The sequence below is a fragment of the Nicotiana tabacum genome, chromosome 16, assembly GCF_000715075.1.
Source record: "Nicotiana tabacum cultivar K326 chromosome 16, ASM71507v2, whole genome shotgun sequence".
Classification (NCBI taxonomy): Eukaryota; Viridiplantae; Streptophyta; class Magnoliopsida; order Solanales; family Solanaceae; genus Nicotiana; species Nicotiana tabacum.
Window position 1 is genome coordinate 138,425,943 of NC_134095.1, and position 24,586 is coordinate 138,450,528.

Genomic DNA, 24,586 nt, shown 5'->3' on the forward strand with positions numbered 1-24,586 from the left:
ACGAAGGGTTAATTTTGGGTTATGACGTCTTTTTACAATTATGTTATTAGAAAATCCTTTTATAGCCTAAGTCTGAATCCAAGTGTAATTTTGGCACCTTTAATTTTAGTGGAGTCAAAACAGTTAGAACTTTTATTCAGTCTCTTTTTGGTAGAGATTTGCGTGTTATTGATGAATATGATTTTCTCTGAATGGCGAATAAATGAAAAAAATGATTATTGCCGAAGGATTGTCTTTCACTCAAGTGAAATTTTATTCATTTAGTAAAAATATAATTGGCAACATTTAATTGACTCCATCTCAGGAGCAGGGACCAGATATAGTTGAGTCATTGGGTCCAGCTCAGGCACCAGCTGTGCCAATCATGATTCTAGACTATCAGGAGGCTTTCGCTCAGATTTGGATTGTGTGCACCAGCCTTGCTCAGGCAATTTCTATTCTAGCTACAGCAGTCACTTCTCTGGCCGGGAGAGGTACTCAGTCTCCCGCCGCCCCTACTCCATAGCAGGTGATGCAAGGACTTCAGACACCAGGGGTACTACACGCCCAACCTATTGCAGCTGCTCAGGTCCAGGTGGTTCCCGTTATGACTGATGATGAGCAGAGGAGGCTAGAGAAATTTGGGAGGCTTTAGCCTTCATCATTTAGCTGGGATGAGTCAAAGGATTCCCAGGGCTTCTTGGATAAGTGCCAGCGGATTCTTCTCACGACAAGTATTTTGGTGACTAGTGAGGTCTCGTTCACTATTGTTCAGTTTTTTAGGGCTATCTTCAAATGGTGGGAGGCTTATGAGAGGCGCAGGCCATTCAGTGCAACACCACTTATGTAACGATCCAAATGATTATTTTGAGCATTTGCACTTCGATCGCCAGTTCTCGGGCATGAGTAGCCCCGTATGATGTATTATGACTTATGTAGATCGTCAGTTTTTATTTTCAGGATAATCGGAACAGATATGCAAGAATGAGTCCCAGCTTGAAGTTTTAAATTTGAAAGGTTTGACCAAGTCTTGACTTCTTGGTATTCGATATCCTATTTGGACTTTTATGAATTGGTTAGCTCTGTCGGGTGATTTTGGACTTAGGAGCACGTTCGGAATGTAATTTGGATGTCCGTGGTAGATTTAGGCTTGAATTGGCGAAATTGTAAATTTGGCATTTTTTGGTCGGCAGTGAAAATATTGATATCTGGATCGGAATGTGATTCCGAAAATTGAAGTAGGTCTATTATGTCATTTTTGATGTGTGTGCAAAATTTCAGGTCATTCGGATGAGATTTAATAGGTTTTTGGATCGGTTGTAGAATTTGAATGTTTTTGAAATCCTTAGGCTTGAATCCGAGTGTGATTTGGTGTTATGATTTCATTTTGAGTGTTCCGAGGATTGGTATGAGTTTGGATGATGAAATGTGAATTGTTCGTATTTTTGGTTGAGGTCCCGAAGGCCTCGGGATGAATTTGGAAGGTTTTCGAAATGATGGGAATTGGAATTGAGCAGCTTCAACTGTTGTTATCTGTCATAACCGCAATTTGGATTGGAGACAGCAGGTGTGAGCCGCATGAGCGTAAAGATGACCGCAGAAGCAGTGTTTGTCGCATAAGCGAAGATCTTGACCGCATCTGTGAGAACGCAGGTGCGAGATCTGGGATGCAGGTGCGGTGTCTGAATGGATAAGTGGATTCCGCAGGTGCTGAGTTTTGGGCGCAAAAGTGGCCCGCAGGTGCGAACTTTTGTCCGTAGATGCGAAAATCGCTGGGCAAAAAGTATATAAGTCTCCTTCGCTAAATTTAGCCCATTCCACCATTTTTCAAGTCGGGATTGAAGCTTTTGGACAGTTTAGAAGAGGAAATCAAGGGGATTCCTATTGTGGTTAGATTTTTGAACTTAAAACTCATATCTATGGTGAAGTTCAGTTGATTAAACATGGGAATTGAAGATATTAGGGGTGAAAAATTGGGAAATTTGGGCTTGAAATTGGAGAGTTAAAATTGGGGATTTGAGGGGCCATTTGAGGTCCGATTTTGATGTTTCTGGTAGGTATAACCTCGTGAGAGGATAGGGATTCTAGTGTTGTAATTTTTATCGGATTCCGTGATGTGGGCCCGGGGGCCAGGTTTCACCAATTTCAGGATTTTGAGTTTAATTTGATGACTTTCGTGTGGGCTTTGTCCCTTGGCTTGTATTGATATTATGATTTTGATTTTGGATAGATTTGGGACGATTTGTGGCCGAGTCGAGAGGCAAGGACATTACGGAGTAGATTTTCGTCCGGTTTGAGGTAAGTAATGATTGTAAATCTTATCCTAAGGGTATGAAATGCCGGATGTCACTTCGTTTCACTATATTGAGGTGATGCACACGCTAGATGACGAGCGTGGGAGCGTACACAATTGGGGATTGTGACACGGTTCGCCCCGTAGCGACTCTTAAGTTACGTATTTGACTGAAAACTATTTTGTACACTTGTGTTTTAGAAAATATCACGATGTTTCGGGCTGAATGCCATATTTGGGCCTCGTGCCGAGTTGTTTGGACCCTTAGGGGCTTTTCCTTTCTATTTCCTCACTGTTTTGACTTAAGATTTGTACTCGGTCCTGTTATGTTTTTATTTATTTCATAACTCAGTATTTATTACTCCTTAGATGCATAAAAATGACATTTTAAGGCTGAGCACCATGTTTTACTGATAGCCCGAGTGGCTTGTGAGATTGATGACTGAGAGAGGCTGAGGGCCTGATTGTGAGGTTGATGACTAAGAGAGGCCGAGGGCCTGGTTGTGAAGATTATATATTTATGGATCCGGAGCGATATATATATAAAGGATCGAGCTACATGCCGCATCGATCTATGGATCGAGTTGCACGCCACTGTGATATTAGGTCGGGCTGCACGCTGCAGAGATATAGCGTTTGGGCTGTAGGAGCCCCCTGGAGTCTGAACACCCCCAGTGAGTGTGGTTAACCATATATTTATGGATCGGGCTGCACGCCGCAATGGGCATTATAAGGTACCTATTGAGCGTGAGTGCTGAGTGTGAGCATTGATTGATGATTTACTATAAAACTGCATTGAACCTCTATTGGAACTGTTGGAAAGCATCTTCAAATGTTTTTTATCAAAACTGGATTTTTAAATGAGACAATTCGACTCATATTCTGATTAAAAGCATGGTGTGCTTACTGAGTTTTATCATGATGTGGATCTTATTTGTTTCTTACCGCTCAGTCTCTATTTACTTTTATTACTTACTGAGCTGACGTACTCACATTACTCCTTGCACCTTGTGTGCGGGTTCATGTATTTCTGAGCTCGGTGGCAGGTTCATCGGAGTTAGCAAGGTAGCTGCCTAGCGATAACAACCCTGCTTTTCTCCCTTAGTGTATTCTGTGATTTTTCCGACCATGTTGGTCTTGTGGTTGTCAGACAGTTATAGTAGATGTTCATGACTAGTGATACCCCGATGTTGGGCTTTTCTTTCAACATTATTGTTTTTGTTTTAAACATTTTATAAAGGTTATTTGTTAAATAGATTTGACCTTATTCTAAGAGTGATAATATTGATTAGTTTGGGGTTTGTGTCAGTTGGCCTAGTTCCTTGATAGGCGCCATCATGACTGGGTTGATTTTGGGTCGTGACAACTTACAAAGCAGGAGTTCTCTATTCTCTTCTTGGAGAAATTCATAGTGCAGTCTCGCAAAGAGGAGTTGCGCAGATAGTTTGAGCAGCTACATCGGGAGGGCATGCCTATGGCTCGGTATGAAATGAGGTTTTTAGAGTTGGCTCATCATGCAGTTTAGTTGGTTTCCACTGATAGAGAGAGGATTAGAAGGTTTATTGATGGACTCACGTATCAGATGTGGTTGCTTATGTCTAAGTAGAGGGTATCTGGGGCTACTTTCAACGAGTTGGTCGATATTGTTTGGCAGATAGAGACGGTCCGTAGTTAGTAACACAAAGAGAGGGAGGCCAAGGGGCCTCGTAGATCCAGTGGTTTCAGCGGTGTTGCTTTTGTGGGTCATTTCTCCCATAGTTGGGGACGTCTTTATAGGCATGCCCAAATGGCTCGTTTAGTTCACCATGGTGCATCATCCAGCCATGGTTCATATAGTGCTCATCAGGGTCAGTTATCCTTAGTGCCCTTCCAGCTCAAAGTTCGTCTTGTGCACCATCAGTTCAGGGTTCATTTGTACCAGGTCCTTCTGATAGTTATTGTGGTTCTCGGGGTCCGCCTTAATACTTAACACCATTCATAGGTAGGGTTTGTTTTGAGTGTGGAGATTTGGGTCACATAAAGAGACATTGTCCCCGCCTTTCGGGAGGTCCAGCTCAGTAGATGAGTCAGAATATGACTTCAGCACCAGTTACTTCACCACTCACCCATCTAGCTCAAGATGGGGCTTAGGTAGAGAGGGGTCACCCTAGAGGGGGAGGCCGATTAGGTGGCGGCCAGATATGCTCTCCCTGCTAGACTAGATGGCATTACTTCAGATAGGGTGATTACATGTATTGTCTCAGTATGTCATAGAGATGCTTATGTATTATTCGACCCTGGTTCCATTTATTCGTATGTATCACCGTATTTTGCTCGTTATCTGGATATGCCCCGTTATTTGAGTCCTTAGTTTCATCTATTCATGTTTCTACACTAGTGGGCAATACTATTGTTGTGGACCATGTGTAGTGACTATTGGAGGATTTGAGGCTAGAGTTGATCTCTTATTTCTTTGTATGGTTGATTTTGACGTGATCTTTGGTATGGATTGGTTGTCTCCTTGTCATGCTATTCTAGATTGTCATGCTAAGACTATGACATTGGTGATGTTGGGGTTGCCAAGCATTGAGTGGAGAGGTTTCCTAGACGATGTTCCCAGTAGAGTGATCTCATATATGAAGGCCAACAGATGGTTGGGAAGAGATGTCTTGTCTTATTTGGCCTTTGTGACGGATGTTGGTGTTGATACCCTACTATTGATTCTGTTCCGGTGGAATAAGAATTTCCGGATGTCTTTCCAACAGACCTGCTGAGCATGCCGTCCGATAAGGATAATGACTTTGGTATTGACTTGGTGCTAGGCACTCAACCCATTTCTATTCCTCCATATCGTATGGCACCAACTGAGTTGAAGGACTTGAAAGAGAAGTTTCAGGAACTTTTTGATTAGGGGTTTATTAGGCCTAGTGTGTCACCTTGCAGCACACCGGTGCCGTTTGTGAAGAAGAATGATGGTGCTTTTCGGATGTGCATCGATTATAGGCAGTTGAACAAAGTTACAATCAAGAACAAGTATCCTTTGCCGCGCATTGATGATCTATTTGACCAGCTTCTGGGAGCCAGAGTGTTTTCCAAGATTGACTTGCGTTCAGGCTATCATCAGTTGAACATTCGGGAGCCAAATATCCCGAAGACTACTTTCAGGGCTCGGTATGGTCATTATGATTTCCTTGTGATATCTTTTAGGCTTACCAATGCCCCATCAGCCTTCATGCATCTGATAAATAGTGTATTAAGCCTTATCTCAACTCATTCATCATAGTAGTCATTGATGATGTTATGCTCTACTCTCATAGCCAGGAGGAGCATGCCCATCATCTGAAGATTGTGTTGCAACGGTGGAGGGAAGAGAATCTTTATGCCAAGTTCTCCAAATGTGAGTTTTGGCTTATTTCAGTCGTGTTCTTGGGGCACATGGTGTCCAGTGAGGTGATTCAGGTGGATCACTGTTTGATAGAGACGGTTTAGAGTTGGCCTAGACTGTCCTCAACTATGGTGATTCGAAGCTTGCTTGGTTTGGCCAGATATTATCGTCACTTTGTGGATGGTTTCTCGTCTATTACATCTCCCTTGACCAAATTGACCCAGAAGCGTGTGCCTTTCAGGTGGTCAGATGAGTGTGAGGAGAGCTTTCAAAAGCTCAAGACTGCCTTGACCACAACTTATGTTCTAGTTTTGTCTTCATCTTCAAGCTCTTATACAGTATATTGTGATGCTTCTCGGATCGAAATTGGGTGTGTCTTGATGTAGGAGGGTAGAGTGATTGCTTATGCTACATGACAGTTGAAGCCTCATGAGAAGAACCACCCTGTTCATGATTTAGAGTTGGCTGCCATCGTTCATGCATTGAAGATTTGGAGGCACTATCTATACGGTGTGTCTTGTGAGGTATTTACAGATCATCAGAGTGTCCAATATTTTTTCAAACAGAAGGATCTAAATTTGAGGCAGCAGATATTGTTGGAGCTTCTAAATGACTATGATATTACTATTTTATATCATCCCGATAAGGCTAATGTAGTGGCCAATGCCTTGAGTAGGAAGGCAATGACTATGGGTAGCCTTGCGTTCATTATTGTTGGTGAGAGACCGCTTGCAATTGATGTTCAGGACTTGGCCAAAAAGTTCGTAAGATTAGATGTTTTGGAATTCAGTCGGGTTCTGACATGTGTGGTTTCTAGGTATTCCTTATTTGATCGCATCAGAGAGCGCCCGTATGACTATCCTCATTTGCTTGTCCTCAAGGACAAGGTTGAGCATGGTGATGCCAGATATATTATTATTGGGGATGATTGGGGTATTGAGGATCCAGGGCCGCATATGTGTGCCTAATGTAGATGGGTTACGTAAGTTGATTCTTGAGGAGGCCCACAGTTCGCGGTATTCCATTCATCCCAGTGCCGTAAAGATGTACCAAGACTTGAGGCAACGCTATTGGTGGAGGAGGATGAAGAAGGATATAGTGGAGTTTGTAGCTCGGTGCCTTAACTATCAGCAGGTAAAGAATGAGCATCAGAGACCGGGTGGATTGCTTCAGAGGCTAGAGATTCCAAAGTTGAAATAGAAACAGATCACCATGGTTTTTGTAGTTGGGCTCCCATAGGCTTCGAGGAAGTTTTATTCTATTTGGTTGACTGTGGATTGACTGACCAAGACCACGTACTTTATTCCAGTTAGTACTACTTATTCTTCAGAGCGGTAGAATGAGATTTACATCCTCACGATTGTTCGCCTTCACGGGGTGCCAGTGTCTATCATTCCATATCAGGGCATGCAGTTTACATCACAGTTTTAGAGAGTCGTGCAGCGAGAGTTGGACACCCATGTTTAGTTGAGTATGACATTTCATCCTCAAACGACCGGATAGTTCGAACACACCATTTAGATATTGGAGGATATGATACGTGCTTATGTCATTAATTTCGGGGGTTCTTGGGATCAGTTTGGGCCGCGCGCATAGTTTGCCCACAACAACAGCTACTAGTTAAGCATTCAGATAGCTCCGTATGAGGCTTTATTTGGGAGACAGTGTCGATCTACTATGGGTTGGTTTGAGCCGGGTGAGGCGAGGCTATTGGGTATTGACATGATTCAGGATGATTTGCAAAAGGTTAAATTGATTCAGGATTGGCTTCGCATGGCTCAGTCTAGACAAAAACGTTACGACGATAGGAAGGTTCGTGATGTTACTTTCATGTTTGAGGAAAAGGTACTGCTCAATGTTTCGCCCATGAAGGGTGTTATGAGTTTCGGGAAGAAGGGTAAGTTGAGCCCTCAGTATGTTGGGCCATTTGAGGTACTTCAGATGATTGGAGAGGTGGCTTACAAGCTTGCCTTGCCACCTAGTTTGTCGAGTGTGCATCCAGTATTTTATATTTCTATACTCTAGAAGTATGTCGGCGCTTCGTCTCATCTTTTAGATTTCGTCACGGTTTAGTTGGATGGTGATCTGACTTATGATGTGGATACAGTGGCCATTTTGGATTGACACGTTCGAAAGTTGAGGTCAAAGAACATAACTTCAGTGAAGGTGAAGTGGAAGGTCAACCATATAAGGAGGCTACTTGGAAGACCAAGCAGGAGATGCATAGCAAATATCCACACCTATTTGAGACTCCAGGTATGTTTCTAGACCCGTTCGAGGATGAACGTTTGTTTATGAGGGGGAGGATGTAATGACCCGGTCGATTGTTTTGAGAGTTATAGCCCGGTTCCTCTATTTCATAATGAATTGAGACAATTAGTCTCAAGGTTGGTAGCTTAAGTTGAAAAGGTTGGACCGATATTAAATTATGTGTAAATGACTTCGGATTAGAGTTTTGATGGTTCTGTTAGCTTCGTTTGATGATTTTGGACTTAGGAGCATGTACGGATTGTGATTTGGAGATCCGCAGTGGAATTAGGCTTGAGATGGCAAAAGTTAGAAATTTTTAAGCTTGACCGAGAGTGGACTTTGTGGTTACCGAGCTCGGATTGGAGTTATGGGAGTTGGAGCAGATACATGGTATTATTTGTGACTTGTGTGCAACATTTGGGGTCAATCGGACGTGATTTGATAGGTTTCAACATTGTTTATAGATGTTGGAATTTTTTAGTTTCAATAGGTTTGAATTGGGGTGTGATTCATGTTATTGTTGTTGTTTCAAGTGGTTTGAGGTCTTGACTATGTTCGTATTATGTTTTGGGGGCTTGATGGTATGTTTGATTGAGGTCCCGGGGGGCCTCAGGTGAGTTTCAGATGGTTAACCAATTAATTTTGGACTTGGAAGACTGCTGAAGAATTTCTGATGTCCAGTTCTGGTTTCCTTCTTTGCGTTCGCGAGGTGAGTTCCGTGTTCGAAAAGGCTAGATAGTTGCAGGTGAGGATTTGTTCTTCACATTCGCGAAGAAGGAGCTGCATTCGTGAAGGTCTGGGCAGTGGGTGCATTGGAAACGCGTGAAAGGGGTCGCGTACGCGTAGAGTTTTAAGAAGCATTTGGGACCCCAAACGTTTGGTTTACACGTTCGCAAAATAGGAATCGCATTCGCGAATGTTATGGGTAAAGTTAGGCACCACGTTTGCGAGTGGAGCATCACATTCGTGTAGAAGGCTTTGGGCTGCACACATTATTGTGCTACATGAACGTGAGATGAAGGTCGCGTTCGCGATGAAAAAGGTCACTGAGCAGATTTAAATGTTCAAAAATGAGGGTTTGAGTTCATAACATAAAAATTGATTTGGGATCTCAGAGAGAGGTAATTTTTGGAGAGATTTTCAAGTGGGTGATTGGGGTAAATGATTCCTACCTAGTTTTGGTTAAGTTCCATGATTATGCCTTTGATTGTTTCATTAAATTTTGGATTTGGGGTGTTGGAAAAAATGGAGAAGAGTTGTTAGGCTAAATTCAGAGGTTTTGATCGAGATTTTTGTACCGGATTAGACTAATTTTGGTGTAGGTAGACTCGTGGTCGAATGGGTGTTTGGATTTTGGTATCGAATTTGAGTAATTTTGGTATCGGATTTGAGTAATTTTAGTGATTGAGTATTCTAAGAGGTGAGTACATTCGGAGATCATCGAGGTAGGTGCTTGGCATCATAAGACCTTGACTCTCCTCCTTTATCTTCATTTTCTTTTTCAGTTTTGATTTTCTAGACATTGTATTAGACTATATCCCTATGTAGATGCTCATGTACTCCAGTGACGCCCTTGTTTCGGGAGAGATTTCGGGAGGGTTTTTTACTTATATTTAACTGCTTCCGTATCTTTTAAATCTTTAGAGTGTTGGGAATGTCTGAGTAGTCGGCTTGCCTAGTTTTATGATAGGCACCATCACGACGGGTTAGTTTTGGGTTGTGACACCTTTTTACAATTATGTTATTAGAAAATCCTTTTATAGCCTAAATCTAAATCTAAATCTTATTCTTGCACCTTTAATTTTAGTGGAGTCAAAATTGTTAGAAGTTTAATTTAGTCTCTTTTTTGGTAGAGTTTTGCGGTGTTGTTGCTGAATAAGTTTTTCTTTGAATAGCGTATCGATGAACAAAAGGATTATTGTTCAAGGATTATCTTTCATACAAGTGAAATATCATTCATTTAGTGAAAATATAAGGTAGAATGGCCTAAACGCCACCTATACTTATGCCACTTTATCAGGTCGGTCCCCAAACTTAACAATTTACCAATTGAACACTTACACTCCTTCAAATTGTGTATAATAAACACTTATGATAGGAGGCTACCGGTGTGTATAATACGATCTCCTTCACGTTGGCTGCCATGTCAAAAAATAACAATGTGGAGATTTCATATCACATGGTAGATTAAAAATAAAATTCAAACATCAATCCCTTAATCCCCTATCATATTGATATCTCTCTCTACACTATCGTTCTTCATCATGCCCATCTCGCTTCTCTATCTTCATGTTCTACCTCCTCTCCCCTTCCAATTCATCCCTTTTTATATCATAGAAATAAAATTAAAATGAATAAAGAAAATAAATTGAGTAAAATTATTTTTTTTCCAAATCGAGAAGTGGGAGAATAAGTTCGGTGGTCAATTTCCATGGCTGAAGGCATTAGGTGGTAGAGAAGAAGTTCAGTGGTCCATTTTTGTCCAGCTCAAAAATGGGGAAATAATTCATTGTTTTTCTTCTTCTTTTTTTACTGATTTAGAAAAAAATGTCTTGTTTGATTTTTGAAATTGGTGGTTAAATTTTCTCAAAAAGATCTAATCTTTGTAAAGTATTAATTGGTAAAAGTTGTTTAATTTGTGCTTCAAAATCCTTTATGGGTTAATTTTGAGGTGTGGTAAATTTTGACGATTTTTCGGTTGACCCCTTTTTTTTGGTTTGTTGGTATTTTTGATAGTTTGATGGGTTTCTCTTCTACAAAAAGGACATATAATTGAATTAAAAGTGGTCTGAATTGTTGGCGAGATGATTTTAAATTCATGACATAGTTTCAGATTCAAGGGAAGAAACAAACAATGAATATAGGGGAGGGGAGAAAGAATTGGATAGAAAATATTGAAGAGAGAGAGAGAGAGAAAAAGAATTGGACAGTAAATATTGAGGGGAGAGAGAGAAAAGTAATGAAGAAAAGCTCACTTTTGTTCAATAATGGAGGATGAACAATCGGGAAGAAGATGACAGCCAAAAAATAGTTGTTGGTGCCTTTTTAATAGGCCTCACGCTCCTTAAACGAGTGTAGCACACACACTTCAGTAAAAAATGCCACATAGGATGAGCGGGTATTAAAATACTCAGTGTTTAAGGGTAGGGGATTTGGTTGACAAACGTGTAAGTACGAAGGCATTAAAAAACTGGACAAGTACAGGGTCCTCCTAGGCTATTCTGCCAAAATATAATTGACATCATTTATGAATATACTTGTTATGTTCCCTTCCAATGCATGAGCTATATTATCACAACCCCAAAACGAACCCGATCGTGATGGCGCCTATTGTGAAACTAGGCCAGCCGACACAAACCCCCAAACTAACTAAACAGTTATAATAAGTCATTTAAAGTCATTAATAAGCTAAAATCCCAAAAATAGAGTAGAATAGAACAATGCGGAAACAAACACAGACCGACAGGGGTGTCACTAGTCATGATTATCTACAATATGTCTATGAGTATGAAAGACTATGTAGTCGGATACAAAGCTAATACAAAGTGAAATAAGGATAGGAAGGAGAGGCACTAGGCTGCGAACGTCGTGCACCTACCTAGTCAACTCTGAACAAGCCTGCTGGAAGGCAAATCAGCACTCGCTAGCGTGACCCAAGACTCCTGGATCTGGACACAGGGTGAAGGGACTAATGTGAGTACGCCAACTCAGTAAGTAATAAAATTAAGGCAACTTAGCGATAAGAAAACATGTAAAACACAGCATAATGCTACAACAAACAATATAAAACTAGAACAATGCAGTAAATCAGTAGAACTCATGAAAACTGGGAGGAAAAAAAGGATAGAAACATAAATCAGCCGCTCGGGTAAATTATCAACAGAACCAGCCCCTCGGGCTACCTCACAATCACTCGTATCATCCCCTCGATCAATAACATGAAACAACAACAACCCTCGGGCTATATCACATCTCACACTGGGCACCCGCACTCACTGGGGTGTGCAGACTCTGGAGGGGCTCCTACAGCCCAAGCGTTATATCAAGCCATCTTGCGGCATAATCAAGCTGGCCCTCGGCCTCATAACAAGCCACCTTGTGGCGTAAAAAATCAGGCCTTCGGCCTCATAATCATGAATCAGTACAACACTGTTGCGGCGTGCAGCCCGATTCCATAATATCCTCACCATACAGGCCCTCGGCCTCACTCAGTTAGAAATCTCTCAAGCCAGTCGGGCAACAGTAAAACATGATGCTCAACCCAAAATATCATTGAAAATGCCAAAGCGAAGTAAATATTGCTGAGCTGTGAAAAACAGTAGAATACAACATGACTGAGTACAAATATGAAGTCAAAATAGTGAGAAATAGTAGTAAAAATCCACATAAGGTCTATTGTAGACATGTGATTTTTGACCCTCCCCAAGATTTTTCATATTTTAGCGCGTAAATATTTAATTTAGGCATAATATAGATATTTTAAGTAATTTTGACTCTTTTTTACTTTATTTTATTACAAGAAAACAAAACAAAATCACAAAAATAGGTTCATTAATGTTTTGTAGTCATTTAAATCTTAAAAAAAATCCTAAAAAGTATATAAAAATAGTATCGTATTTTTATTTTAATATGGTATTTGAAAATTCCAAAATAGGTTTGTTTTAATGGTTAGCTTTATTTTACTAATTATTTGAATAGCAGGATTAATTAATAAATGAGCCCATATTTTTAATCTCGTTCGCAACGAAAGAATAGAACTTGGGCTCGAGCAACCCATTTTTAGGCCTAATTTTGGCCCTAGCCCATAATTGCAAAGCTTATAATTCCTAGGCTCATACCCCTTAACCTAAAACCCTACCAAAAACCTAGACTATAAAATAAAAAAGGAACGAAAAGAACGGGAAAGGCTGAAAAACAATAGAGCTGACGAGCAGCTGCGCAGGGAACGAACCCCACCCCCCTGTGTCGTATTCTTCACGACCCCCCACCCCCCTCGCGTCTATCTTCTTCAAACCACCCCCGTTCTGCCCCTTGTTCAACCTAACAAAAGAATTCTAACGCCCAACAGCTGAAAGAGAGAACGTTGATGACGCAGAACCATACAGACTCCCCGCTGCGCGTTATTGTCTTCAACCTTGCCTCCCCCCACCCATTTCAGATATGGTTTGCTTTCAACAGCAGTACAAAATGACCCCCACCCTGGACGTCATCGTCTTCAGCACAACCTTCAGCCCCCTCTAAAATCGGCAGCCACATACACGCACACCCAGATTAACAGAGAGCAAACAATGAGAGAGCGAGAAATTTCGTTTCAAAACAGGGAGTTCGATCGAGTTCGAGGTGTCGTTCACAGTGCGGTTCTTGATCCTGTTTGAGTCTGATTGGTTGTCTCGAGTTTTGGGTTGTAATATTCACTCGATTTCTGTCCTTGTATCACTGAAAATTTCATCAATTGAAAGTTTAAATTTTAGTTTCTATAGTTGTTGATGTTCTATTAATTGGAAAACAATTTTCGGCTCTTAAGCCTCATTTTGCTGCTGAAGTTTCATTAATTCGAGCCCATTTCGGAGCTCGTGGGCGAGATTTGTTTGGAGCTGATGAGTGCGAGATGCCGGTCGAGGTTTAAGTTCGTGATTCCCGACCGGACTTGCTGCTGCTTCTTAGGACAGATTTTGTGGATTGGAAATTCTATAGTCGGACATCTTGCCGTTGATTGTAGAGCAGTTGACGAGCTAAATTCGGTCGCAATGCATTCAGTGAGGAAGCTGTTGCTGCTTACGTCGGAACCAACAGGGACTCTTTGAAAGAATTGCCTTTCAGTCTTGCCAATAAGGTATTAGACTGCATAATGACTATAAATTCTTGGTTTGGCCTTTCAGTCCTGTCCTATTTCACTTATCTCCTTCCATCTCATGCTTGATTTTTAAATAATATGAATTGGTGATTATGTTTCTGGTACATTTCTTGATTATTAATGTTTGAATTATATGAGCAGAAACAAGTGAGATTCGGTATTTTAAGTTAGATTACCCACATAATTGGGCCCTGAGATTTGATTGTCGAAATTTGGTTTGAATTTTTGTTGCATTTGGGTTACTGTGGTAGTCATTTAAGATTGGGCTTTGGATTAATGTTGGGCCACTGGAATAAGCTTTGGAAGGTTTGTTTAATTTCAAGCAATAAGACCTTCTGTTAAGTATTAGAATATGACCAAGGCTTCAACGATGAATGATCTATTACTCTTCTAGTTTGTTTTAGGTGCGTTAATTAAATATATTATCATGGCTACGGGTTCGGTTCCCGTGGCGTAGCTGTGATTTGTAATTTTCAAACTCAGGTGCGCATTTATGTGATCCAAATCCAAATCTCAATGATGTTCAAATATGTCAAAGACCACGTGTGCATTTATGTGACGTGGTTTGAGACGTGTTTTAATAACGTCGAAATTTTCTCTAAAAATGAATAAAGTGGTTAAGGCTAAAATTGCACCATAGGCTAAACATGTATTAAAATCAAGTAAATAGGCCAATTATAACAGTTAAGCGATCGTGCTAGAACCACGGAACTCGGGAATTCCTAACACCTTCTCCCGGGTTAACAAAATTCCTTACCCGGATTTCTGGTTCGCGGACTGTTAAACAGAGTCAACCTTTTCTTCGATTCGGGATTTGAACCGGTGACTTGGGACACCATAAATCTACCAAGTGGCGACTCTGAATCTTTTGATAAATAAATCACGTTTCGATTGTCCTTTAATTGGAAAAACTCTCCTTATACTCTTTTCCGGGGGTGTAGGTGTAAAAAGGAGGTGTGACAGCTCTGGCGACTCTACTGGGGGATAGGTGAACCCAGAATCTCTGGTTCAGGGTTTAAAATTCGAGCTTAGATGAATTGTTGTATTTGGCTTTATTTGTTATCTGATTTTATTACATGTTTGGGCCTAATTTGCTAAGTGATATTTTTTACTGCTTTGATATTATCTGAACTGTACATAAACTGCTACGAAACCCTTATCTTCTCATCTTCGGGGATGTGCTCGTTGGTCGAGACTCCTTATTCTGTCAGTGTCATACCTTGAAATAGAATGAGGTTCGGACAAGTTGCAAAGCCGGATGATCTTTTGGTTACCGGTACGCAGCCCCCCCTCCCCCTGGCTCGAGTTGTCCGCTCGGGTAAGCCAGACCTAGAACAAATAAACCCAGGTTTTAAACCTAGTATAACAAAGCCTCATGCCGGATCCCTAGTAGGAGCGCTAATCTGCATCATGTGCATTTGACTTTGGAGACTCAACACAGGGGTTGGGTCTGTCTAGTATAGGTGTACCCGAAATAAAAGACCATCCTGATGCATCTTATGTGCTACATGTTGCATTTATTCAAGGGTAAAAGGGTCATTTGGCGGACCAATATTAGTTGAGGGCAAATGAAAAAAAATGAAAAAAGAGGAGAAAAAGAGAGGGTGAAGCGTGAAGATGAAATAAGTGGGGCCCAGTTATAATTTTCTTTTACACTTTTTCAAGCAAAAAAAAATTGAAAATGAAAAAGTTCAAAACAAAAAAGAGATTTTACACTTTTTCATCATTTTCCGTAAATCGGAAAATCAAAAAAAAGAAAAAGAAAAATCCAAAAAAAGTTACATGTCTCATCATTTTTTTTAAAAAAAAGACAAAAAATATGTTTTCTCTAAATTACTTGTTTTTTTAATTCTCACCTGTATCCAATCTGCCCGAACTACGCGAACCTGATTCTCGTCTCTCGGGGCGGGATACGTAGGCAACCCACATAGGGTCCGGTCTTCCTAGTAAATCTTAGGTTCTTGGCTTTGCGGGGTCTTAGCCAAATTTTGCACTTCTAGCCACCTTTTGGCCAAATAAGCCATTTTGCAAAAATAGCCTCAATCATGTCTTGCATGTGTCCAATAGGGAATGTTATGGTCTCACATAGTGTTGGTTTAAGTTTTCTCATACAGGTGTGGATCCATTCACCTGAGTTTGAGCATGACAGATACCCCAGGACCACTGCATTCAGAAGTTGCTCGAGGAGTCATTTTATATTTTTGAGTCAATTGTTCATGTTTTACTTTCTAGTCATGTATAGTAGTATTCGGTCTTTTAGGTGATGTTAGAGTTTGTAATAGTCTAGTTAAGTTTGCCTAGTCTTTTTTTATTGTATTCCTTATTTGGTATTTGGAAATGTGTTACAAGTAAAAAAAAAATTACGTTTTTATATTTTCGTTATAAGTTTTCTTTAGAATACTAATTCTATAAATGAAAAAAATTCCTTTGAGGTTGTTTTTCCTTTAGGCAATTAATAATAAAAATTGCTTTTATATTTCCTTTAGTATAAGAAAAATAAAACAACATACTTTATCTTTGGTTTATTTTCAGAGTTTCTCTTTTAGGCAATCAAAAAGGAAATCAAATTTTTTTTTTTATCTTTTTCATTGCATGTTTTGGAATCTTGCGTCAGGATATCAATTGAAAATTCAAAATAGTTTTCTGTGATTTATTCTTTAGATTTTCTTCATAAAAAATGAATAAATAAAGGGGTTTTCTCTTCTAGGATTTTCCTTAATAGAGTATTTGTTTCAAAAAAAAAGAAAGAAAAAAAAAACATGCTCATTAAGCTTGAGTTTAGAATAGGTTACAGAGCATACAGTCTAGAAAATTCAAAAAAAAAATTGCTTCTTCTATTTCTCTTTTCTCATCGGATTAGTAATCAAAGTAAAAAGGAAAAAAAAAGAAGAAAAAATGAAAAAGAAAACGTTAGTTTATGTGCTTTACTCTCGATCTTCCCAGAACTACGCAAAGATCTAATTCATGCGGGGTCATGATATGCAGGCAACCTACATAGGGTTCGATCGAATTATTTTTTTAATGTTAAAAGAAAGAAAAAAAAAAGAAAAAGGAAAAAAAAGAAGGAAAAAAAAGGTGAAATTGTGGGATGTGAGATATAAGAGAAAGAAAAGAGTGATGATGAAAAAAAAGAGAAATGAAGGAAAATGAGCGAGCTAAGAAGTGCGAGGAAAGAAAAGAAAAGAGATGATTCAAATGGACAAATTGGGATGATGCCAAGTGACCTTATGACCCTCGAAGTCATTCTAGAACCGATAACTATGACTTGGTGCATTGCACGCAATGTGATATTTTAGCTGTTTATGCTCTAACGCTAACGTGATGGCTTTATTTTGTTATATTCATAGCAGAAGGGTGGTTGGTTTGTGGTTTTAAAGTGGTAACTCTTCTCTACAACATAAAGTCAAAGGCAATGGCAGACAACAACAGAACTGAGTTGGTTGATACCGGCGCTCGAAAGCAGTTGGTTGAACAGGACAATGGGTTGGTTGAAGAGGTAAAGATGTTAAAACAACACATGGCTGACATGTATCAGGCTTGGATGACTAGGAAGGCTCCACCCCCGCCACCACCTAGCTTCCTAAATGCTACCCTTACCCAAACACCGGTCATAGTGCCAGATGATCCCCCATACTCTCTAGATCCACCCGCTTATCATGGCTTTCCCAACCACCCTAGTAGCTCCGTCACTCATCTTCCAATTACCTTTCCCAAAAATTGCCCTCCTGTCTTATCCACCATCCCCAACAATGAATATCCACTCAAAGTTCACGATGCCCAATATTAACCCTCAGAGGTTGCCCACAAGGTTCCTAACTCATACAAGTAGGGCCCGCGGGATGACCTTATGTTGAAAATGAAACGTTCACAGGAAGAAAAGGGCGAGATGGGATACCCAAGAGGCTGAAAGGTATAGAACAGTCTTTAAAGAACAAGTAAGGAACGGGAGACCAGGGTAGCATGTCTTACAAAGAATTATATATGTCCCCCGACGTTCATCTGCATGCGGGGTTTAAAGTGCCAAAGTTTAACTTGTATGATGGGTGTGGGGATCCGGTAGCCATTTGAGCGATTATTGCAATAAAATGAGAAGTGTTGGCGAGAAAGATGATTTGTTGATGGCGTACTTCAGTGAGAGCCTGACTGGGGTAGCTTTGGAATGGCATAATCATCAAGATATTGGTAAGTGGCCTACATTGGGTGACATGGATCGAGATTTTGTTCGATACTTTCAATACAGATCAGGTGTTACCCCAGACCGCTCCTCCCTATCTAAAATGGAAAAGAAGCCGGAGGAAAGCTTTAGGGAGTTTCGGCTCAGATGGATGGAGCAAGCTGCTCGAGTCAATACCCCGATCGGTGAAGAAGAAATGGTTGAGCTTTTCCTACAAGCCCAGGGGCCCACCTATTTCAGTCATTTGATCCCAGCCTTGGGAAAGCCTTTCAAAGATGTGTTAAAAATAGGGGAGCTAGTGGAAGAGGGAATCAAGTCAGGCAAAATTATGAGTTGTTCGAAAGACATTCAGAACACCCCAGTAAGCTTGGGTGAAAGAAAGAGAAACAGAAAAGATGATCCGATGGGCTTTCCCGATCAACACTTCCAGCCTCGACAGCGTCCCGGTGGATATCCTTGTGCACCAGATGATCCTCCCCAATGCCACTTCTCTCCACAAAACTCCCAAAATCGTACATCACTTTCCCAGTACCCAGCTCCACAAAATGCCTATCCACCCCCACGAGCCTACCGAAAACCCCCTGGATCAAGTTTCCGGCCCAATCAAGCACTTAAGAATAAGAGGTTACTGAAAAAAGAAAAGGCTTTCACCCTTATTGGAGAATCATATGCCAGTTTGTTCCCAAATTTGAAGCAATTGGACATGCTGAAGCCGATTCATATAAAAATGCCAAACCCTCTGTCAAAGAAGTTTGATTTTTGTCAAAGGTGCACATATTGCTCAGATGCCCTGGGCCATGACATAGAGAAGTGTTGGAATCTGAAGAAAGCAATTCAGAAGCTTATTGATACAGGTGACATTGTCGTGCAAAATCCAGATGCAGTAGACACTAGCCAAAGTCCATCGCCTGTTCGTAATGAGATGCATATGGTGAGTATGATTTGTTTTGAAAAGAAATATGAAAATTCTTCTAAGATCCTTGAAGGTCCACGCGCTGTAAAGTTTTTAGTGCTATTAGAGGTTGATCTTAAGAACGAGCCAGCAAAGGGAAAACAAAAGCAATTTGTTAAGAACAATGTGATGGAAGTTTGTGAAGGTCCTAGTAATGTTGATGCAGAATTCAGTGGCTAAGATGCCGATATTGGCAATTGGAAAGACGCTCCTGTCTTGGTTAGCTAGGGAGGAGTTTTGGTGGTTTATTTTGTTGTCATTTCTGTTGTCCGGGTTATTTCAGGGTTGTAATCCAGATATTGTCTTGTGACTCAAACCCTCCTATCCTTTTATTTTGCCTAGTTTGTTTAGTCATAGTAGCCCGTCTAGTGTTGTCTAGGTTTGTAACCCCAGTTTAGTTTGTTTGTTTTGTTTTCCAAACCCTTTCACCATCTGTCTAATGCAATTTTCCGTTTTCTATAATTTCTAGTCATTTTCATTTAGTTCTCTTTTCTTTTTATAGTTCTTTTCCTGATTGACTCTAGTGACATGACATGCATGCGCAATCTCAGCCTGGTTTTAAAAGTTAGTTTAGTCACGAAGCAATGAAAATAATGTTGAAGATGTAGGGACATTTGAGGGAAATAAGTGAAGGCATTTTGGGATCACTTCAAGCCCGAGTTGTGTGAAACTGGGGCAGATAGAACATAAAAATACACCATTAAAATGCATCATGCTGCATCGGGTGAAGATAACGGCAAGTTTGCCCCAAATTTGTAGGGGGTCGTTCGTGGTAATGAGAGTGAGAGTGTTGTCCAATGGGGCTTGGTAATTAACAGATGTAGAAGGCGAATGTGTGGATATGGTTATCAAATCTAGTGCAATCAAAAGATGTTACAAATGTTTTCCTTGGTTTGTTTAAATTGTGTAGTTTGCACTTAGCATGTTTTGGAGATTGGAATGACGAAGGCATTTTGTTCTGCTATCTAAACACTTTATCCTTTGTTACCCCTTTGAGCCTCATTTATTTTCTTTCATACCCCTCTTTCGGAATCAGTAGCAGAGAGTAGAAACACAAACGTGAAAGATAAGTAAAGGAAAAGGAGAAAAGAAAAGAACGAAAAGGGAGAGAAGAAAAAATGAAAGAGAAGAAAAAATGAAAGAGAAGAAAAAAAAAGAAGAAAAGAAAAAAAGAAGAAAAAACGTGGAAAAGAAGAAAGGAAAAAAAACAACAAATCAACAAAATGAGAAAAAGGAAGAAAGAAAAGAAAAGAAGAGAGAAAGAGAAAAGAAAAATCACAACAACAGAGCAATTCCTATGTCATGAACTACGTTCGACTTGATTCCTTTTAAGGATACGTATGCAGCCTCACGGTTCGGTCTCATCAAAATAAAAATCCAAAAGTCCCCAAGCAAGAAACTAGGGCAGAAATTGTGGTTGTTGTAAGGAATCTGGTTCTGAAAGTTGTAATTTTGAACCCATGATGAGTTGTTTTGAGCCTTTTGATACCCTTTCTTTCTAACCCCATCCAAAAGCCCACGTTACGGTCCAAAGAAAGACCTTCCGATCAGTCTTCGAGAGATGCCAAGTCAAGCAAGGAGAGGTAATTCATATCAGGGGCAACACTCTGGTCCAAGCAGAAAAACAATGAAAATGAGAGAGTCTTATTGGTGAAAACCCTCGCGGGCACCATAAGGCAACGGTAAGTGGAGAGAAAGAATAAAAAATGAGAGAGGCTTGATAGTGAAAACCCTTCGGGCACCACAGGTCGAATAAGGATTGTGAATCAGATTGGATAATCGGAGCATTGAAGCCTAGTTTCACGGTTTAGGGGTGTAACAAGAGTTTAACATCAGACTTGCTCAACAAAATAGGCCACAACTGCATGTCATGGTCATTAGAGTTGGTATCCACATCTGATAGGTTTCTACTTTGTAGTTTTCTTGTTAGGAATCATTTCTTTCCTTTGTCCTTTACTCTAATCCTTTTGTCTTGTTTACTTCCTCTTTCTGAGTCGGTTTGGTCAAAACAAGTAAGAAATGACTTCAAAATTTGCCGCCAGCTTTCCAATTGCACAAAACGGGATCTGGCCAACACATCAAAGTGTCATAAGTTAGGAAAGAACAACAAACCCACTGAGTTGGTAGCAATCAACATGTTTTGGGTTCCATAAGAAATACAAAGGTTTGGTATATTTCAACTCGTGAACAGTACAACAGATAGAGGATGTTGGGTGAACGGGTCAAAAGTATTCTCTGTGATGAGATCAACAAAAAAAGTTTTTAACGAGTGACAAACGAGGTCTTCAAAGTAGAAATCAAAGTTGTCATGGCAAGTGAAGGAGCAATAGACCTCAAGGCCAATGCCAGTGGGTTAAGTCAGGTAAGAACAACATGCACATTGAGTGGACGGTAATTGACGTGCTTTGGGATTCATGTGAAATACAAAGGTTTGGTACATATAAATTCAGGAACAATGCAACAAGATGGAAGGTGTTAGGTGAACGAATCAAAGGTATTTTCGGTGAAACACAAAGGTTAGTAAATGTCATTTCATTAGCAGTGCAACAGATAAAGGGAATTGGGTCTGAACGAAGAAGGGGTATTTTCTGTGATAAGGATGACAGAGAAAGTGGTTAGTCCATAAGCAAGCAAGGTCCTCGAGTGGAAATCAGTAATTATGGGAAGTGAAGGAGCAATCGCCCTCAAAGTCAAAGCCACAAACCAACCACCACATTTTAAACTGACAAATTTTTTCTTTGATTAAAACAGGGGCAGGAAATTTCAGTTGTTTTAGAGAAACCCTCCGTGGAGAAAGGCAGTCACCAAACAGGTTTGATTTTTGATTTTTATGACCCTCCTGGAAAATGGGACCTATTTTAAAGTTCAGAAATAACATAATCTAGCATAAATGTATCCCAAACGAATATAAGTTAGCTTAGAAGTTTACATGTTCGAGATAGGATTCAATTAGGAGTTTCCAGGACCCTCCTAAATAATGGGACTTAGCTCTAAGATTTCGATTAGATAACAACATTTAGAGTAAGCTCTGATGTAGGGTAGTATAATTCAGACATGAAAGTTGTCACCCTTAAGATAAAATTTGACCTTTGATTTTCAGGACCCTCCTGGATAATGGGGAGTAGTTTAAAGATTCTCTTAGATAGCAAGATTTAGCAGAAGTCACACCTGTAGAAGATATAACTTAGATTTAAAATTGTCGTTCAGTTAAGAGTTGTTAGGACCCCCTCTGCATAATGGGACATAGCTTTCAAATTCTTAGTAATATTTGGTAAAATGATTCAGTTTAACACTTACATATGTGCCCAGTTACCAAACTAGGGTAGAAAATTTTTCTTTGTTCTTGTCTATTTTGTTGAAATAAGGTACCCGCTTGGAGAACAGGGAGAAAACATTCAAGTTCAGCAGTCAGGACCCGCCTGGAGAGCAGGGAATACATTTCAAGTTGAAGTCAGGAGCCCGCCTAGAGAACAAGGGAGTATAATTTAAGTTTTAGCTTTCAAATTCTTTGTTTTGTCTATTTGAAGTCAGGAGCCCGCCTGGAGAGAAGGAAATACATTTCAAGTTGAAGTCAGGAGCCCGCCTGAAGAGCAGGGAATACTTTCAAGCGCAGCAGTCAGGAGCCCGCCTGGAGAACAAAGGAGTACAATTTAAGTTTTAGCTTTCAAACTCTTTGTTTTGTCTATGTTGAAGTCAGGAGCCCGTCTGGAGAGCAAGGAATACATTTCAAGTTGAAGTCAGGAGCCCGCCTAGAGAGCAGGGAATACTTTCAAGCGCAGCAGTTAGGAGCCCGCCTGGAGAACAAAGGAGTACAATTTAAGTTTAAGCTTTCAAACTCTTTGTTTTGTCTATGTTGAAGTCAGGAGCCCGCCTGAAGAGCAGGGAATACATTTCAAGTTGAAGTCAGGAGCCCGCCTGGAGAGCAGGGAATACTTTCAAGCGCAGCAGTCAGGAGCCCGCCTGGAGAACAAGGGAGTACAATTTAAATTTTAGCTTTCAAATTCTTTGTTTTGTCTATCTTGAAGTCAGGAGCCCGCCTGGAGAGCAGGGAATACATTTCAAGTTAGAAGTCAGGAGCCCGCCTGGAGAGCAGGGAATACATTTCAAGTCAGCAGTCAGGAGCCCGCCTGGAGAGCAGGTAATACATTTCAAGTTAGCAGTCAGGGAGCCCTGCCTGGAGAATAGGATTAGTTTTTACTTTAGACAAGCTTAGTTTATAGTTTTCCTAGTCTATTATTTAGTTTAATTTCATTACTGCATCAATAGTACAAGTGGTTTACAATTTTGCTAACAACCCACAAATCTTCCTAGTGCAAATTGGGGTAGAAAATTTCTTTGTTTTGCCTATTTTGTTGTAATCAGGCGCCCAACTGGAGAACAAGGGGAAACAACTCAAGTTTCTAGGGAAAGCAGGTTCGAAGGAAGACAACTCGAGTTTCAAGGGAAAGCAGTTTCGAAGGAAGACAGTTCAAGTTTCAGGGGAAAATGGTTCAAGGTGCAAAGGAAAACAGTGTCAAGTAATAAGAGAAGACGGTTCGAGTTCAACAGTCAAGCGTCCACCTGAAGAAAAGGAAAAACATCTCAGATTGCAATTCAAGCCAGCAACCAAAGAATCTCGCGGCAAGAATGCGAGTCAACAGTCCGAGGTGATCAATAAAAGTTAGTCACAATAAAGAAAAGAGTGAAAGGCAAGAAGTGAATCCAAATGCAGAAGTTGATGAAAGATGTGAACTGCTTAAGACGTGGTGGAAGTCACAAGCACTACATGTCCGGTCCTGACCCAAAAGCTGTAGAAGAACGAGCTAGCACCTGCAGCTAACAAGCGCCAAGGTTCAAATCTAAAGTCTGCATGAAGAACCATTCAAGACTCAAGATCAAGCTTCAGAAGACTTATAGATAGGAATCTTGTAACTCGTAGTTGATAGGCTTAGCTAGTCTTTTTCATGTTTTAATTTTGATGTAATAGTAGGGCTGTGGACTGGAACCTCGACGGAATGGCACCTCGACCGGCTCTCCACCTCGGTATACTCCATCATCTTACTCATCTCTGAACTACACGTGGCCTGATTCCTTTATAGCCAAGGATATGTAGGCAGCCCAGATACCAGGGCTCGGTCACATTCCCTTTCTCTCTCAGTTTTAGTCTCTCCAAATAAGGGTCGGGTCAAAAAACCTGTCTAGTCAGTCTTTGTCTGAAAACTCTATACGTTTCCAGTCAAAGAGGGGCAACTGTAGACATGTGATTTTTGACCCTCCCCAAGATTTTTCATATTTTAGCGCGTAAATATTTAATTTAGGCATAATATAGATATTTTAAGTAATTTTAACTCTTTTACTTTATTTTATTACAAGAAAACAAAAAAAAATACAAAGATAGGTTCACTAATGTTTTGTAGTCATTTTAATCTTAAAAACAAATCCTAATAAATAAATAAAAATAGTATCGTATTTTTATTTTAATATGATATTTGAAAATGGAAAAAATAAGTTTGTTTTAATGGTTAGTTTTATTTTAGTAATTATTTGAACAGCAAGATTAATTAATAAATGAGCCCGTATTTTTAATCTCGTTCGCAGCGAAAGAATAGAATTTGGGCTCGAGCAACCCATTTTTAGGCCTAATTTTGGATCTAGCCCATAATTACCAAGCCCATAATTCCAAGGCCCATACCCCTTAACCTAAAACCCTACCAAAAACCTAGACTATAAAATAAAAAAGG

The 24,586-nt window shown here is 40.2% G+C and overlaps 1 long non-coding RNA gene across 1 annotated transcript; it reads left to right on the plus strand.

Annotated features, from left to right (window-relative positions):
* The first annotated feature begins 12,695 nt into the window (after positions 1-12,695).
* On the plus strand, positions 12,696-16,111 carry LOC142170773 (uncharacterized). Its single transcript, XR_012700304.1, has 2 exons — positions 12,696-13,719; positions 15,842-16,111. It is a non-coding gene; the product is annotated as an uncharacterized LOC142170773 (long non-coding RNA).
* Positions 16,112-24,586: the final 8,475 nt, after the last annotated feature.